The sequence below is a fragment of the Silurus meridionalis genome, chromosome 7, assembly GCF_014805685.1.
Source record: "Silurus meridionalis isolate SWU-2019-XX chromosome 7, ASM1480568v1, whole genome shotgun sequence".
In the NCBI taxonomy this organism is placed as follows: domain Eukaryota; kingdom Metazoa; phylum Chordata; class Actinopteri; order Siluriformes; family Siluridae; genus Silurus; species Silurus meridionalis.
Window position 1 is genome coordinate 2,255,724 of NC_060890.1, and position 18,495 is coordinate 2,274,218.

The window sequence follows — 18,495 nt, forward strand, 5'->3', positions numbered from 1 at the left end:
TGCTACATGCTAAATTACTTGTACGCCATAAAGTAATCGGGGGGTGGAAGAACAAACCAAATAACTGTAACATTAATTCTATAACTTAAATTTAAATATTTATGGTTAATTATAACTCGTTATATTTCCCTTTTTGCGAATTAAATTCGCTATACTATTCACATTTTTTGAGATTTGTAAATTGTTGTTTTTTTGTTAAATGTGAGCCAAAATCCTCACAATTACAAGAACCAAAGACTTAAACTGCTTCAGTCTGTGTGCTTTGAATTTATTTAATACAATTTGAGTTGATTTACCGAAATAAATGAACTTTTCCACTACATTCTAATTTATTGAGATGCACCTGTATACGGTATAAAAAAAAAAAAAACTTTCTTTCGGCTTCTCCCGTTAGGGGTCGCCACAGCGGATCCTCCGCACGTTTGATTTGGCACATGTTTTACACTGGATGCCCTTCCTAACGCAACCCTCCCCAATTTATCCAGGCTTGGGACCGGCACTGAGAGTGGCTGGGGATGGTTCCCTGACCGGGGATCGAACCCGGGTCGCAGCGGTGAGAGCGCTGCATCTTAACCACTAGACCACCAGGGGACCCTAAAAACAATAACATGCATAAAAGCTTTATTATAACTAATTAAGCCAGTATACTGTAAGCAGATATAAGCAGAGTATAATCACTTACAACATTTTATGAATTGGAGAAGTTGAATTTAAATTTGATTAAACACAGAACAAAAAAAAGTGATAGAACTATGTTTAAAAAAAAAAGTCATAAAAACACACAGATCTGCGTCTTCTGGTTCCAAAACATTTCTAAGAGAGGAAATTAGAAAAATATGGGAACATAAATGCATGAACTGCAAACACAAAGGAAATTCTTAATATGCTAAAGTATCTTTATTTTACTTTTGGAAACCTTACCCATGCACAGTTTCCTGACTCCTGCAGACAGAGATGGACCTTGCAGTGCAAGTAGATCTTATGGGAAAAGCCGGTGAATGTAAACATCTTAAATGAGAAATGGCTGGATGTGGAGATGCTGTTCTGCCACATCAACACCATGTCATCATTGGGGTTTGAACATCTGGGAAAAAGAAGGATTTACTTTTCTTTCAATGATATGAAAATTATAGACACATTTTCAAGCTGTTTTTTACCTACTCGTCAACAATAAGATCCCAGCGGGCGGGATTGTCACTCTGGTTCACAGGAGTGGCCCAGCAATTTTCCAGCACTAAAGAGCGATCTGAGCACTGTCAAATGGCTTCACTTCCACACCTATGTACATCTGATGGTTTACTTCTAGTGTTACATTGCCAGAGAATGGAACCTGGAATGTAGCATCAGTATACAGGATCATGCTGATCTGGTACGAGCCCTCGGTAGAGAGATCCTTGCTGATGACACTGAGCACGGAAATGACGTAAAAAATTTTAATTAAAAAAGAAAACTACAAATAATATGGTACATAAGGTACATAACACATATGTTATAATAATGTTTACATTAATGTGTACAATTTAGATAAATTGTTAAAAAATATTAAAATATTAGACTAAAATGCTAATAAAGTAATATATGCATTTTAAACAGTGTAAAGAAACAACAACAATAATAATTATATAAAATGCAGTAATATGATTTAATTATTAATTTATTAAGAATTATTATTACTTAATTTTTTTATTATTATATTTATAAATTCTAAAAAAATGTTTTTCGAATGGCCCACAAAATATCAATTAATACAACACAAATTCCACAGAAGTTTAGCGTTACAGTATTTCTACCTTCTTGTGGCTTGGATAGGTAAAGGCATGGAGATGTGGTGGATGAGTGGATATGAACAGGAAAAGGTGATGCTGAGTCCATGGGCACGAGTAATCACACCTATCCCATCATTTGTCCCAACACTGTTCTCAAAGATATTGTATGTTCCATTATTCTGGAAAAAATTAAAAATAAAATTATTACAGAAATTGCAAAACCAAAAGACTCTAAAGGATTAAAATGTTTATTTTAAAATCCTAATTTAAATAAAAATATACATTTATCTGAGAGTCTGAAAATTAAAAATTTTAGTACAACAAACTGTGTTTACATTAACTTGGATAAAAATGTCTTAAAATTATTGTAGTACAAAAAGCCTATACAATTACATAATTATTTAATTAATGATTTTTTTAAACAATAATAATAAAAAAAAATGCACTATGATTTTATTACCCTAACAACATTACATGTAAGTATATATATTTATGTGTGTGTGTGTGTGTGTGTGTTTTGTACCTTCAAAGTTGTGCCACACATGCCAGAATTACTGTCAAAGTAGAACACCAGCCTGTCATTTTCAATTGTTCCTTTGCAGCTTGGGTCATTAAGGTGGAGAATATCTACAGAATATCCGTCTTCAAATAGCTGGCAGCGATACAGAGACAGTGATCCATTGCTGCCTGAACATGTTTCAATGGCATCTGAGAAAAAAATGTAATCTCAACAGTGAATCATGATGATGGAAGAATTATGCTGTGGGGTATTTTTCTGCAGCAGGGACTGGGCTTCTAGTTAGGGCTGAGGGAAAGCTGAATTGACCAAATAACAGAGATATCCTCAATAAAAACCTGTTCCTCAGGCTAAGCCGAAGGTTCACCTTTGTGACAACCAACCTAAGCACATAGACAAGACAGCAAAGATGCAGCTTATGGACAACTCTGTGAATGTCCTTGAGTGGCAAAGCCAGAGCCCTGATCTCTGAAGGGTCCTAAAAATGGCTGTTTATTGACAGTTCACATCCCACCTAACCGATTTTAACAGGATTTACAAAGAAGGGTGGCAAAAAATCCCCCAATCCAAGTGTGTAAAGATTGATGCATCATATCCAAGTAGACGCAAGGCTGTGATTGCTGGAAAAGGTACTTCAACTAAGTACTGAGTAAAGAGTACAAAGTGTAGAATTATAAGATTAAAAAAATAATTTGAACGATTATAGTAACATGACAACATAACAAAATTGAACAAAGTGAAGGGGGTCTGAATACTTTCTAAATGCATTGTAAATCAACATAGCTAATGTCTTTATTTATTTAATGGTAAATGTACACAATTGTTTAACATTTTTTGTTAATTCTATAAAAGGTTTGTGCGAAACTTTGTAACATCTTTTCTGCATAAAGTATGCTGAGTCGCTGGAATTTATTTTTTTTACTTGATTTAGTGCCACTTTGCATGTTAACGATAATTAAAGGACTTTTAGGATTCTACAAAGAAAACCAGTGTAATGAAAAACATACCACTAGTATTTGGGTTGTGTTTTGGAACGTTCCCACAGGCACAGCCGTAAACTCCATTTATCTTTCTACAAACTTCATCCTGAGTACGTTTCAGGGTCTGACAGAGTGCTACAAAGAAAGTCAAGCAGAAAAAAATAATCACACACAAATTGAATACTAATTACTGAAGTAAGTCCAATATTCATATTACAAACTAGTCAAGCAGTTCACAAACAAACCAAAAATAACTTTCTGTCTGCAATTTGGATGAGAAACTTCTTAATCCCTCTTTTGAGATTAACTTGTTTGGGTGTAAGGAAAATTTTTTAAACTAATATAATTTGACACACATACTGCTACCTGTGTAATTGAAATGTTCATGCTGTATATTAAGCAAGAAATCGTTAAAAAAATAAATGGTATTCTAAACAAAAGCAATATTATAGACAATACATTTTTTATTTAATAAGGATATTTTATTTTTTTATATTTATTTTTTTATTTATGCATATTTATCAATGTTAATATAAAATGTATTTTACCTCTTAAAAATGACTCATGGAAATATTGATGGTTATTTAAGTATGATTTGTTAGGTGGTCTTTTAGGGACAAAACAATTGTGGACATGTTGAAAGACAAACATTTTTTTTTGTTTGTTTATTTACAGTGATCTTTGATGTAGAATTGATTGAAATTGCATCCATGGTGCAATGGTGCCAATGGACAAATATGATTATTTTTAAATCCATTCCATTTTCTTCTCAATGACACAAATGTCAATGATGCTGTTTGTCAAATGCTACTGCGACCACAGCGTGACTAAATAAACTCGTTATAATCTTTACTATTTAGCCATTTTATGTGTTATGTTGTGGGTGATTTATAGAAAAAGCACAAGAAACTCCCATTATATATATATATATATATATATATATATATATATATATATATATATATATATATATATATATTTCTTTTATTTTTTTAAAGAGTGAAATTTTTAAAGGTTTTATAAGAATTTTTTAATTTTCATAGTATCCTGGATGATTAAAAAAGACACGACAGAAACCATGTTGAACATTTATATACAGTATGCACACACAGTCAATGTTTACCTGGGGTTGTTCCTGTAGTTGGCACTTAATGTCATATAGTGAGCAAAATTTGATAAAAAATTATACAAATTAATGAACTTTCACTTAATTATACTATATTACTGTATATGCATTGAGTTGCATATAAAGATTATGTACACACACACACACACACACACACACACACACATTTATATAAATATATGTTTATATACAGTGGAACCCGATTATGTCGATGTCCTAGGGGGTCGCCAAAAAGCATCGAGATAAACGAAAATCAATATGGCGGCAATATATTAACGTGCTTGAAATTTCTTTATGTACATGATGTGCGTTAATAAATGAGAATGTGCATGCACGTGTTTTGAAGGGTTTTTACACAACAGCGTTGCCGCGATTTGTTTGATGAAGGCATGCTATAAAAATACATACAGTACATGTTTATCTGTCAGGAATCCACCTGCCACGCCCTCTTCGGTGTGTCAGGTGCTTTCTCGGCCGCTTTCTCTGAAGCTCCCGCGGCTTCAATCGCGCACATATGGTGCTCGTTTATCATCATCACCAGCTCCTATTTAAACTTCCACACTCTCACTGTCCGTTATTGTTGGTATATGTTGGTTCACGGCGGTCGTTGTTATCGCGCATGCGTATCCCGGTACGTGCCTTCCCACCGGCACTCTCTCAACGGCTGCTCTTTTCTTCCCAAAGCGCACCGCGGATTCCCCCCGATCCTGCCGGTGTTCATTCTATGCTTTTGCTGCTCATCCCACATTCCGCGCCGCCAAGCGCGGCTTTCGCCTCCCGTTCATCGCATAACATTTAACAACAAAAGGCATATGTGCACTAACTAACAGCAGAGATTCACCAGTATACAATACAACACCTGTCGCAGCTGTAAGACTTTTTTTTCCGCCACTTTCACGAGTTCTTCTGCGGCTGCACAGTGCCGATCGAGATAACCGACGTTAAATAGCAAAATTTTCCCCCCTTGTGCTCGAGATATTAGGGTTCGGCGACATAAAAAAATCGATAAAAAATGCTAAGACAAAGCGAGAATTTGGCGGTTCCACTTAAAAAACGTCGACTTAATAGGGTTGTTGAGATAACCGAGGTCGAGATAAGCGGGTTCCACTGTATATATATATATTTATATATACCATCAGGCATACAAATTGACCACCTACCTAATATTTACGTATTTATCAATTTGAGCAACAGGAGCTTGTCTGTTGGATCGGACCACATGGGCCAGCCATCGCTTCACACATGCATCAATGAGCATCGCCCACCCATGATCCTGTTGCCGGTTCACCACTGTTCCTTTCTTGCGCTCGCCCATTTTTCCTGCTTCTAACACGCAACTTTGAGGACAAAATGCTTATACCTAAATAAATATATAAATAAATATATCCACCCACTAAGAGGTGCCATGATGAAAGATATCAGTGTTTTTCACTTCACCATTTAGAGTATAATAATGTCATAATGTTATGCCTGGTCGGTGTATATATGTATGAGTGTGTGTGTGTGTGTGTGTGTGTGTGTGTGTGTGTGTGTGTGTGTGTGTGTGTGTGTGTTTATAAATTTAACTTTACCTGCTGGTGCTGTTGGCACTTTTTCATTTTAAGCAAGAGATGCAAAATGGAAGAAATTATACAAATTAGTGATTTACCACAAAATTATAAAATGTATTGATGTGTGTTTAAATGTCGGATTTCATATGCTGGTGTAATGGGATAGCAGATGGATGTATAGTAGATCTGCAACCAAAATGGCCTCCACCACCTGCATGGCACACACAAATTCTGGAATGAATGTTTTTAAGGTGACAATTAAACAGGTTCTTCATGTCTCCACCACTTTCTGTCATTGGGTTCCTCCCCTTTCCTCTCTTTCATGTCTTACGTCTCCCCATCTTTCAACTCTTTCTAAATAGGTAGACACTTCTACACACACCAGGGCTGCAGAAATGCCTGGTTATGGTTTTCAGGCATGGCAGGAAAGTAAGACATTTCAAAGATGAGCATTATTTAATTCCAGTCATTATTAAATTTCAGGTGCTAAAGCATAGGGTGGTGCTTAACTCATAGAGCCACTAATCATTTGGACAAATTTTCCCAGATTTATGGAATTAGTAAGCGAAATGTTTGTGATAGGGTACTGCAGCAGCAAAGCATGGTGTGGAATGTGTACAATGTTGACTGAGGAGGTAGTGCAAGGACCATCAACATCAGTACCATTACAGGTGGGCATGGAGGATGAGGAGGGCTTCCCCTTCAGTAGCGGTTAAATAATAATACCCTGAGGCAGTCCTCTAACTGGGGAGCAGCTGATGGCCGTCAATTAAAGGCTAATGTTGTGCTACCCCACCTGTATATTTCAGTTATTTAAAATTGAGTGGGACACTTGGCACATCTTCTTCTTTCGGCTGCTCTCCAAACTACCTTGTACTCTACATCTGCCTCTTTAAAACCACAAAACCATCTAATAACCCTTATCTATTGGCCTAGCATTTCTGGAACTGTTCACAGTAGGCAGCATTGTAAATAGTTTCACTAGAGCTCATTTCCAGGTGTGACTCCGATCGGAGTAAATACTTATTGCTTTTGTTTGGGCAATTCAGTATAGATTTATGACATATAATCCTCAACAGCAAACTTACACATAAAGAGCAGGCCTGCCAGACACAACAGAAATAGGTGCTCCATTAACGTCAGCTAATCTAGGTTAATAAGTTATATTATCTTTCACAAAGGAGAAAGTAAATTAAAGTTAAAGGAGTAATAGCATTGCTTTTCCCTTTATTTTATTATTATTCTTTTTAATTGCATATATATTGCATATGTTTTACCTAATTGTTGCTTTCTATTGGTGGCTAAATCATTTTTGTTTTCGTTGTTGTTGTTGTTGTCATTGTTTGGTCAACAAGACAAAATATTTGATATTATATATATATATATATATATATATATATATATATATATATATATATATATATATATATTTTTTTTTTTATATATATTTTTATACTTTATCATATAAAGTTTATATTATATATATATATATATATATATATATATATTTATTTATTTATTTATTTATTTTTTTTTTTATTAAACAATACATTCATTCATTTAATTACATCTATTAAATCAATAAACTATTAAAGTCATAATTAAATGAAATACATTATTTTGCCACTCAAATAATAAATTAATTAAAATCTTACCATGCTGTTGATTATGTTCAAAATGTTTGCAGAGTGTCACTTTAACTGTCTACATGAAGAGAATAACTATATCTATATATAAGGATAGTAACAGGAAGCAAAGCTAAAAAATGCTGCAGCCAGGCGTGATTTTCTTGTTCAGCAACTCAAAGGTGTAATTACCGCAGTACTGTGGGTGTGGGTGTGTGTGTGTGTGTGTGTGTGAGTGGAGGGGGTTTCTAATTAATAATTGCTGATAGGGAAACCTTTTGTGAAGAGACATTCATTTGTTTGTTTGAAACAGTCAGAGGAAAAGCTGTCCTTTTGAGACAGAAGAGTGCCCCCTGCAGTTTCTGAATAATAAGAAAAGCTATATTGTTTTGTGTGATTAACTTTATTAACTCGATCTCCATAATAAAAAATAATCAATGCATAATCAAATATAGAATAATAAAAACAATATTAAACAACTCAATTATTTGAATTTAGTAATTGCCAAATTGGTGTGTTATTTGAACAGTGAAGTGAAGTCAAGTTTTTTCTGTTGCGCTTTTCACAACAGACATTGTCTCAAAGCAGCTTTACAGAATTTAAGAGTTAAGGTGAACGATCGCTGATGAGCAACCATGTGGCGACTGTGGCAAGGAAAAACTCTCTTAGATGATATGAGGAAGAAACCTTGAAAGCAACCAGACCCAAGGGGAACCCATCCCCATTTGGGTGAAATCAACAGTAATAAACTTAGGGATGTGCTGCTGTTTGTAAACCACATATCAGCATTCAGTATCAGCATGAACTCCAAGCTGAAACTCAGGGACCTGAACAAGGATACCTCTTTGTGCAGCTGATTTCTGGACGTCCTGTCAAGCAGATGCCAGGTGGTAATAATTGGCAGCATCACCTCCCACCCACTGGTTCTCAACACTGAGGCCTACGACAAAACTTTACTCCAATCAAATCAAATAAAATCTAATTTTATTTGTCACATACACATACATACAGGGTACGACATGCAGTGAAATGCTTATTACAATGGTCCGGCATGAGGAAAGGGGATGGGGAGAAAAATAATACAAAGAAAATATTAATAAAAAGAAAAGAAGACTGATAAATAAAGTATAAAACTATATAAAATAAAATATAAAAATATATAAAGATTATATATATATATATATATATATATATATATATAATGTTTTAGATTGTCCATAAAGTGTCTGTGTGCAGTATGGTGTGGTGTAAAATGTCCATAAGTGTCCGTGTTCAGAATGGTGTGGTGTAAAGTGTCTGTGTGCGGTATGGTGTGGTATAAAAATATAAAGTGCACTGTGCTGTGCGAGTCCAGAGTTTAAAGTGTCGTGGTGCGAAAGGTGAGATATGTAAAGAAAAGTGTGATGATGGAGAGAGTGGGCCAGTTTTTAGATCCTGGGTGTCCTGGTTTAAACTCCGAATGGCCTGCGGGAAGAAGCTCCTCCTCATTCTCTCTGTGTTCGCTTTCTGGGAGGGGAAGCATTTCCCTGACCGCAACAGAGAAAAAAGTCCATTATTGGGATGGCGGAGGTCCTTCATAATCTTCCTGGCTCTGGTCCTGCACCGCGTGCTGTAGATGTCCTGCAGGTTAGGAAGTTCGGTGTGGATGGTACGTTCAGCTGAACGCACCACCCTCTGGAGGCCTCGCCTGTCCTGCATGGTGCTGTTCCCGAACCAGGAAGTGATGCTACCCGTCAGAACACTCTCAATGGTGCAGGTGTAAAAAGTCTTTTGCACCTGAGAGGGAAGTTTAAAGTCCCTTAAGCGTCTCAGATGGTACAGGCGCTGCTGGGCCTTCTTCACCAGGGTGTTGGTGTGACAGGACCAAGACAGGTCCTGTGTGATGTGAACACCAAGGTACCGGAAACTGTCCACTCTCTCCACTAGGGTCTCTAAACTAGATGTTTAGTGGTGTGTATGACCGCTCCTGCTTCGTGCTGAAGTCCACGATCAACTCCTTAGTCTTGCTGACATTCAGGAGAAGGTTGTTCTCCTGGCACCATCTCTCCAGGTTTTAAACCTCCTGTAGGTAGGCCGTCTTATCGTTGTTGGAGATCAGGCCCACCACAACAGTGTCGTCAGCAAACTTGATGATGGTGGTGGAGTTGGAAGTGGCCACACAGTCATACGTGTACAGTGAGTACAGCAGGGGGCTCAGAACACAACCCTGGGGGGCTCCTGTGCTGAGGGTGGATGAAGTGTGTTTTCCCACCCGTACGGCTTGTGGTCTGTCTGTCAGGAAGTTAGAGATCCATTGACACAGCGGTAGGCTGAGTCCCAGGACCTCCAACTTAGAGGTGAGTGTGGAGGGAATTATAGTGTTAAATGCTGAACTGTAGTCCACAATGATACATTTGCAAATAACACTATGTCAGATCACCGACAAAAATAGGACAATGTACAGAAAAGAGGATCACACAAAGGAGTTTGCAGCGGTCATCAGAATAAAGGAAAGGGAAGATATCCCCATCACCACTAGTAAAATATCAGTAGAGTCATCAGCATCATGTTCGGTGGTGTTCACATGACCGAGGACTTCACATAATTTGCTCACACTAAGGCAGTGGTGAGAAAGCTCATCAGCATGACTAATACCAGATGGTAATGTAGTCAGTCAGGATGCTTTCCACGGTGCAGTGCAACTATTCAGAACGAATCCATTTTCACTTCATGAACACTATGGACAGACGGTTTATGAAAAGGCATTCCAACAATCAAAAGCTACACCTCTTGTCTGTGATGCTAATAAACATTGGCATTGACACACCTAATAATCTTTAATAGTATCTTTAATAAATAGTTTCACTGTGTGCTTCAAGACAATCACCATCATCCCTGGCCCAAATAAATAATGGTTGTACTGCCTGAATGTCAACCAGCTGTTTGAGATCACACACTATCTTGACTTTGACAACTTCGTTAAACCTGAAGATCTATATACAGATCTATTTACATAAACACCACCCCCCCAAGCAACTGAATTTTGCACTTTTTGACTCAGAGACACTGAGACATATTTCAGTTTCACCCATTAATAAACGAATTTAATAATTAAGTCAAGTCTTGTTTATTTCTATAGCGCTTTCCACAACGTATATTGTCTCAAAACGGCTTTGCGTAATTTTAGAACTAACGTGAATGATGTGTGTTTATCCCTGATGATGAACCCTGGGGTGACTGTGGCAAGGAAAAACTCCAGGAAGAAACCTGGAGAGGAACCAGACTCAAAAGGGGAACCTCATCCTCATTTGGGTGATTTCAAGAGTGTCATTATAAATCTAAAAAAACCCAATACAAAACAATAATTAGACCTATAGCTCATTAACAATGTAAAAAAAAAAAAAAAAAGAAAAGGTATGCTGCTTATGGTTCCCAATAACATATCCTTTTCTTACTACTCACAGATGTGCACACAAATGTACACACACAAACACACAATTTATTTTGTTCCTATTTATTTTTAATAATAAAAAAGGTGTGAAAATGTATATCCAAGTAATTGTTTAATGAGAATAATTATGTAAAAAAAAAAAATAAATATATATATATATATATATATATATATATATATATATATATATATATATATATATATATATATATATATAAACATTATCTTTCCTGTTCGTCACACTACTATAAAACTTTAAACTCAAATGTATTGATATGCTGAACGCATCCCAATCCTTTGTAACCTATATCAGTACTTATCTTTACTAACACCCTTTTTGCTGAATAAGAAAAATTTCCACAAACACACTCCAAAATCTAGTGAAAAATCTTCCATGAGAAAAGGTATACAGACACACAGCTTGATGGAGAACGGGCGATCAAAAGGCATTGGGTATGTGACCATTTTCATCTCCTGATGAGGCTCAAACAGCCATCGTGGAGATGAACGGCAGGGTGCTGGGCAGCAGGCCGGTGTACGTAAGTCCCTCTCAGACCACCCAGGGATGAAGTCACAGCATGAAGGTGGAAACCATCTCGCCTTTGAAAAACTGCCCAGACCCAATGCCAACAAGAACATCCATCCACAGAGTGAGTCAAAGCTGTTCGATTAGTTTTGTGTAAAATGCAATTAAAAATTTAAAACAGAAGCATACTTTTAATGTTAGCAAGTCTTACCTACTGATTGGATGCTAAAATGAGATGATTGGCTGCATCTACAGATTCAGTTCCAGATCTTGAAAAAACAAATTAGTAACAGTGGAACACACAGCTACAAGAATATTGATTTTATACCTGAGCTGGATGAAGAGACATGAAATAAAAATTTAGAAGTTTTATGGTGGATTTAGGTGCAGCAATAAACTGTGAATGAAAGTCAATCAGCGACAAAAAAAGGAAATCTCAAGTCTGCTTTGTTAAAACTTTCTTATGACTTGAACATTATTCAAGGCTTGTGAAATAAACACACATAAAAGGCCACATATTACATCTCTGTTAATAATTAGACAAACCAACAAAATTGTAATTTGTTGTCATGTGTCTTTTTATTTTTCTCCTTTATGAAGAACAGCGCTTGTGAAATGAAACTAAGAATGTACCATGGTCAAATTATAATAAAATCAATAAAAAATTACAATAAAAAGTAAATATTAGTTCATTTGAGTTGTAGGTATAGAATGTATGTATCGGTATCTACGTAAACTGAGGTCATATTAAAAATATCTGTCTGTTCCACTATGATTTTGTTTTAATTGTAACAATATACTTACAATATTATTAAATCTAATGAACATTTAAAAAGTTGGCTTTGACATAGTGTAACTACATTATATAATGAATAAAGTTTATGCTCTACTAAAATATATTTGTGCAACCAGAAAATAATAATCCAATTCGAAAGGTTTAAATCCTGTATGCTGTATATACAGTGCCCAACCAAAAAAAAGAGAGTCACCACCTGGATTTAACTAAGCAAATAGTTAAGACCCTCCCATTAGATAATTACTGTATGGATGATTATGTTTTAGCTGGCAAGAAGTTATTCAACCCCAACTGATGCAGTAAGTAGCTGCTCATTTCTCAAACAACCATGTCGGATGACACGTCCTGTGGTCGTGGAAAAGATGTTAATCTGTTTCAGAAGAGTCATATTATAGCATGCATCAAGCTAGGAAAACATTTAAGGAGATAGGTGAAACTACAAAAATTTGTTACGAACTGTCCAACACTATTAAAAACTGGAAGGATAGTGGTGAACAATCATCTTGAATGATCGTGATCGACGATCACTTTTCACGTTTGGTGAAATCAAATCATAAACAAACAACAGTAGAACTCATGGCTATGCTTAATAGTGAAAGTAAGAGCGTTTTTACAAGCACAATGTGAAGGGAACTAAAGGGATTGAGACTAAACATCTGTGTAGCATTAACAAAACCACTTATCAGTGAGGCTAATCGGGGGAAAAAAGGCTTCAATTTGCTAGCAATCATAAAGATTGGACTCTGGAGCAATAGGAGAAGGTCATGTGGTCTGATGAGTCCAGATTTGCCTTGTTCCAGAGTGATCAGCAAATCGGGATAAGAAGAAAGGCGGATGAACCAATGCACCCATCATGCCTAGTGCCTACTATACAAGCCTTTGGGGGCAGTGCTATGATCTGGGGTTGCTGCAGTTGGTCAGGTCTCGGTTCAGCAATGTTTTAGCAATGTGCTCTCTAACCCCTTCTTACCGTTTAGGTGGAATTAATTTGTACAGCTGATTGACTGGTACATCTTCAATCAAATGTATCTCATAATGTCTCCTCGGATATCGGTTGGGAGAATTTGCATCTACATAAACTCCACCTGGTGCAATTATGTTGCTAATATTATGTCCCGCTGTTTGGCTGACATTAACACTCAAACCAGTTCTGTTCCGATTTACGTCACAAGTGTGTAAACACAGTAACCACCCAAAAAAAAATCATATGATTAATCATATTTTAGCTAGAAGCCTTGGATGAATGTAAGATTTTTTTAATGCCCAAACAAAACTTAATTTTGAAGATTTTTCCCATGCGATCTACGATGGCTGTGTTGCCTTTTCTGATTAGGGAAGAATCACACAGCACAAAGAATAGCGCAAATGTTTTTCTACAGTTTAACTGTACAAATTGTGAATAAAAACAGAATGCAATGATGTGGAAGTTTCAAACTTCAATATTTTATTTAGAATACAACATAGATGACATTAAATGTTTAAAAATTGATCATTGTAAGGGAAAAATAGGTTGATTTTAAATTTCATGGCATCAACGCATCTCAAAAAAGTTGGGACAAAGCCATGTTTACCACTGTGTGGCGTCCCCTCTTCTTTTTATAACAGTCTGCAAACGTCTGGGGACTGAGGAGACAAGTTGCTAAACTTTAGGAATAGGAATGTTTCTCATTCTTGTCTAATACAGGCTTCTAGTTGTTCAACTGTCTTAGGTCTTCTTTGTTGCATCTTCCTCTTTATGATGCGCCAAATGTTTTCTATGGGTGAAAGAACCCAGATCCTTCTTCTACGCAGCCATGATGTTGTAATTGATGCAGTATGTGGTCTGGCATTGTCATGTTGGAAAATGCAAGGTCTTCCCTAAAAGAGATGACGTCTGGATGGGAGCATATGTTGTTCTAGAACTTGGATATACCTTTCAGCATTGATGGTGCCTTTCCAGATGTGTAAGCTGTCCATGCCACACGCACTCATGCAACCCCATACCATCAGAGATGCAGGCTTCTGAACTGAGCGCTGATAACAACTTGGGTTGTCCTTATCCTCTTTAGTCCGGATGACATGGCGTCCCAGTTTTCCAAAAAGAACTTCAAATTTTGATTCGTCTGACCACAGAACAGTTTTCCACTTTGCCACAGTCTATTTTAAATGAGCCTTGGCCCAGAGAAAACACCTGCACCTCTGGATCATGTTTAGATATGGCTTCTTTTTTGACCTATAGAGTTTTAACAGGCAACGGCGAATGGCACGGTGGATTGTGTTCACCGACAATGTTTCTTGGAAGTATTCCTGAGCCCATGTTGTGATTTTCATTACAGTAGCATTCCTGTATGTGATGCAGTGTCGTCTAATGCTCGAAGATCACGGGCATCCAGTACGGTTTTCCGGCCTTGACCCTTACGCACAGAGGTTGTTCCAGATTCTCTGAATCTTTGGATGATATTATACACTGTAGATGATGATTAATTCAAACTCTTTGCAATTTTTCTCCGAGAAACTCCTTTCTGATATTGCTCCACTATTTTTTGCTGCAGCATTGGGGGAATTGGTGATCCTCTGCCCATCTTGACTTCTGAGAGACACTGCCACTCTGAGAGGCTCTTTTTGGACCCAATCATGTTGCCAATTGACCTAATAAGGCCTCTTATTGCTACCTGTCCCAACTTTTTTGAAATGTGTAGCTCCAAAATGAGCTAATATTTGGCATGACATTTCAAAATGTCTCACTTTCAACATTTGATATTTTATCTATATTCTATTGTAAATAAAATATAAGTTTATGAGATTTGTAAATTATTGCATTTCTTTTTTATTCACAATTTGTACAGTGTCCCAACTTTTTTGGAATCGAGTTTGTATAAACACTGGAAAAAAACCTGACCTAAAACTGTTCCTGATTGGGTTAGAAGACATAGTAACCAAAGATGTGTTAGCCCAGACAAAGACATTCCATGTATCTTACATAGTGTCATCGTAAAGATCCTATAGACACTGAACAGACAACATAGGAATGTGTTTAGAGAACCTGTGTGAGGCCCATCTTATAATGAACAATAAATAAGTACACTATGCCTAGATTTTGCTCAAAGCATGTGACTTCACTTTAGATTGAGAACAACTTCAATAACCATGACCCCTGATGCATTTGTGAGGCCAACTTCAAATATGATCTCAACTCATTTTATGCTTGCTATAAAAACACTACTGTACCAAAACAAAGACTTGAAGACCTGTGAGAATGCCAGATAGTCTTCAATCTGTCCTGACTCACCTAGACAATACAACAGATATGTCAGGATGCTATTTAGTGACTTTAATTATGCCTTCAACTCTATCATACCATCCAAGCTGACGAAAGTTACAACTATAAAGAAAATTTTTATACAATCTTTAATACTGTATTATCTGTGTTAAGATGCTTTAAGACAATGTCCATTGATAAAAGCACTATACAAATACAAATTTTGAAATTAATCTTGGTATCAGCACATCTCTCTCTACAACTGGACTTTGAAACTTAACTTCTTACTGAGTGTGGACCCACCCTGTTAGACTTGACAATCACAGGTCCTCAGCTCCCATCTTGAATAAAGGTATGTGAGCCCAGTCCTCTACTCTTTCTTTACCCATGACCTGTTTTTTGCTCTATTCTTGATCACTAAACTGTACATTTCTATTTTAACTATTTTAAAAAATTACTAAAAAAATAATAATTACTGTACATTATTACTGTTTTAACATTTTGTCATGCTATTGGCATAACATTTTATGACCTCTGTGTAGTCACCTGTTGGTTACTTGGTATGTAGTGACTATTCTCTACTGATCATCGACGGATCCTTAGTGGAGATTGTCAAAAGCACCAAATTCCTTGGTGTTTATCTGGCCGATAACCTTACCTGGGCACTCAAAACCAGCTTCATCAACAGGAAAGCCCAACAGGATCTCTACTTCCTGAGAAGGCTAAGGAAAGCTCCTCTCCTCCCCCCAATCCTGACCACGTTCTACAGAGGGACCATTGAGAGCATCCTGAGCACCTGCATCACTGCCTGGCTTGGGAACTGCACCGTCTCAGATCGCAAGACCCTACAGAGGATAGGATCATATCAAAAAGCTAAAACCGACATATATCACAGCACATATTAAAATATTTCACTTAGCATTTGGTGTGTAAAGAGACATGAACATTTGAATGTTGGTCATTATTCAAAATTTTAAAAAGACTCATTGCTCTACTGTCTTTTAAACAGGCTGTTGTGTGCAAACGTGAAACAGGCAACGGTCTGGCAAAAGACAACCCACACGGCGATGTCAAAACCATGAGTGTGAACCATAAAACCAACAGCCAAGTCAAATAAGCATGAATCCGATGAAAAGTTCCAATTAGCATGACACCATGAACATGCAAATGAAACAAAGACGGGGGGAAGTGGGGGTCTCTAGTTTTTTGGCTCCTGTGTTTATGAAAGCATTCTTGGGTGTTTATGAAAGTATTCTTAGGAAAGTATGTCTGTTGTCTTTGTATGCTACATTAACATTCTACATCCCACCTTTTGGTCAGAAATGTTTGAGGTGACGACATCTGCAAGCCCTAGGAAACAGTAGGCACAGCAGATAAAGCACCGGAGAAGGCAACAAACAAATAAGGCTGCCAATGGCGAAAGAAGGGAAGAACAAACAAAATTGCTAAATAATACAATTTTGCTTAACTCTAAGTTCCCCCTATTATAAACTAACTATCTTCATTATAAATACACATATATTGGCTGCATGTTTATGTAAGGTTTGTTTTACACCTCAAAAAGTAAGTTTAATGTTTACCTACAATATAGTTGCTTGTTCTGGCTTCCCCTTTCACTAATTTATTAGACCATAGGTGCCCATTTTTACTGATCATAATGAAGTGATTTAAAGACTGCCTTACATTGCTTTCAGCTGACCATGATTCTGTAGATAACTAATGATAGTTTGTCTAGGATCTTGAAGTTTGAGATAGTTCACAGTGACTCCAGCATAATGAAACTAGCATAAACCCAAATGAAGACTACTGCTTTCAGTTAGCTTATCTTTACATCTGTGTTGAAATGTTCAAATGACTACTATCCAGTTGCAACTGTATCATGACCTGTTTTGAAAAATACATAACAACATGTATTGAGGCCACCACCTGGCTCTTAATTAAAAAAAATAGGAAGAGATCTACTATTATACAAATTTTGCTAGCAGTGCTAAATATGAAAATGACTGCCAGCATATGGAAAATTTCACAGTGGGAAATAGTTAAAAAACTTTGAGCATGACATAAGCAAATAGAAAAATAAATAAATAAATAAATAAAAACATACAAAACAGAAACAACTGCCAATACTGGGCGTTGATGTCTGTTGTGGAATGTTTAAGTGCCCCCCAGTTGCCACAGCCTGTTTTCATAAAATGTCTTGAGAAACATACTTGCATGCATCATTACTTAACCCTCTACTGCACAGCGTTGCCCTCAGGCAACAAAATATTTTCTTAAGCCCTAAATCTAGTGGATGTCTCTTTCAATATTTTGCAATCAACTAGAATAGTTAAAAAGTATCAAAGAAGAATTCAGTATTCAGGATTCAGTATTTATCATTATTTGAAGGCGGGACTTTCTTTTCTGCCACATGGTCACAGGAGCACAATGTAAGATTATTTACTTTGGTAATATTATTTAAATTAACTGTAAATTAAAATATATGTGCATGTATGAAGGCATAGAGAAGCTTTTTGTCATGGTCTAAAGATTATTTGTTATTTTGCATTTTTAGAAATTACGTTTTTCTTTTTGTTGCTTCAGGGCAATGTTGTGCAATAGAGGGTAGTTTCTAAGTATGTTTTAATGTCATCACATTATGACATCACACATGACTGTATTTATGCACAATATAAACCCTTATGTGTTTTTTAACACATTGCATTGCATGTGTTGCTGATGTGATGCCTCTTGCATGGGGTCGAGGTAATCAAAAAAATTTTTCATTGCAGCAACAACAGTTTACAGCCCACAAGAATGGCTGACTACAAAGGGCTATACAAGATTCGGCCTTTCATAAATCACATCCTTACCAAGCTAAAAGGACTGCCTATGTGTGAGACATTAAGTGTGGATGAACAAATAGTACCACTTAAAAGCAAGAGCAGATTCAAGCAATACC

General features: G+C 36.5%; 1 long non-coding RNA gene across 2 annotated transcripts; it reads right to left on the reverse strand.

The window, feature by feature from the left end:
- Positions 1 to 520: 520 nt before the first annotated feature.
- Positions 521 to 5,703, reverse strand: LOC124389234. Of its 2 annotated transcripts, none has more exons than XR_006926538.1 (7): positions 5,550 to 5,703; positions 3,291 to 3,398; positions 2,290 to 2,474; positions 1,791 to 1,945; positions 1,158 to 1,406; positions 922 to 1,084; positions 521 to 813 (listed from the first exon to the last, which is right to left on the reverse strand). It is a non-coding gene; the product is annotated as an uncharacterized LOC124389234 (long non-coding RNA). The 2 variants fall into 2 exon arrangements; XR_006926537.1 differs by having other exon boundaries at positions 523 to 813; positions 1,162 to 1,406.
- Positions 5,704 to 18,495: the final 12,792 nt, after the last annotated feature.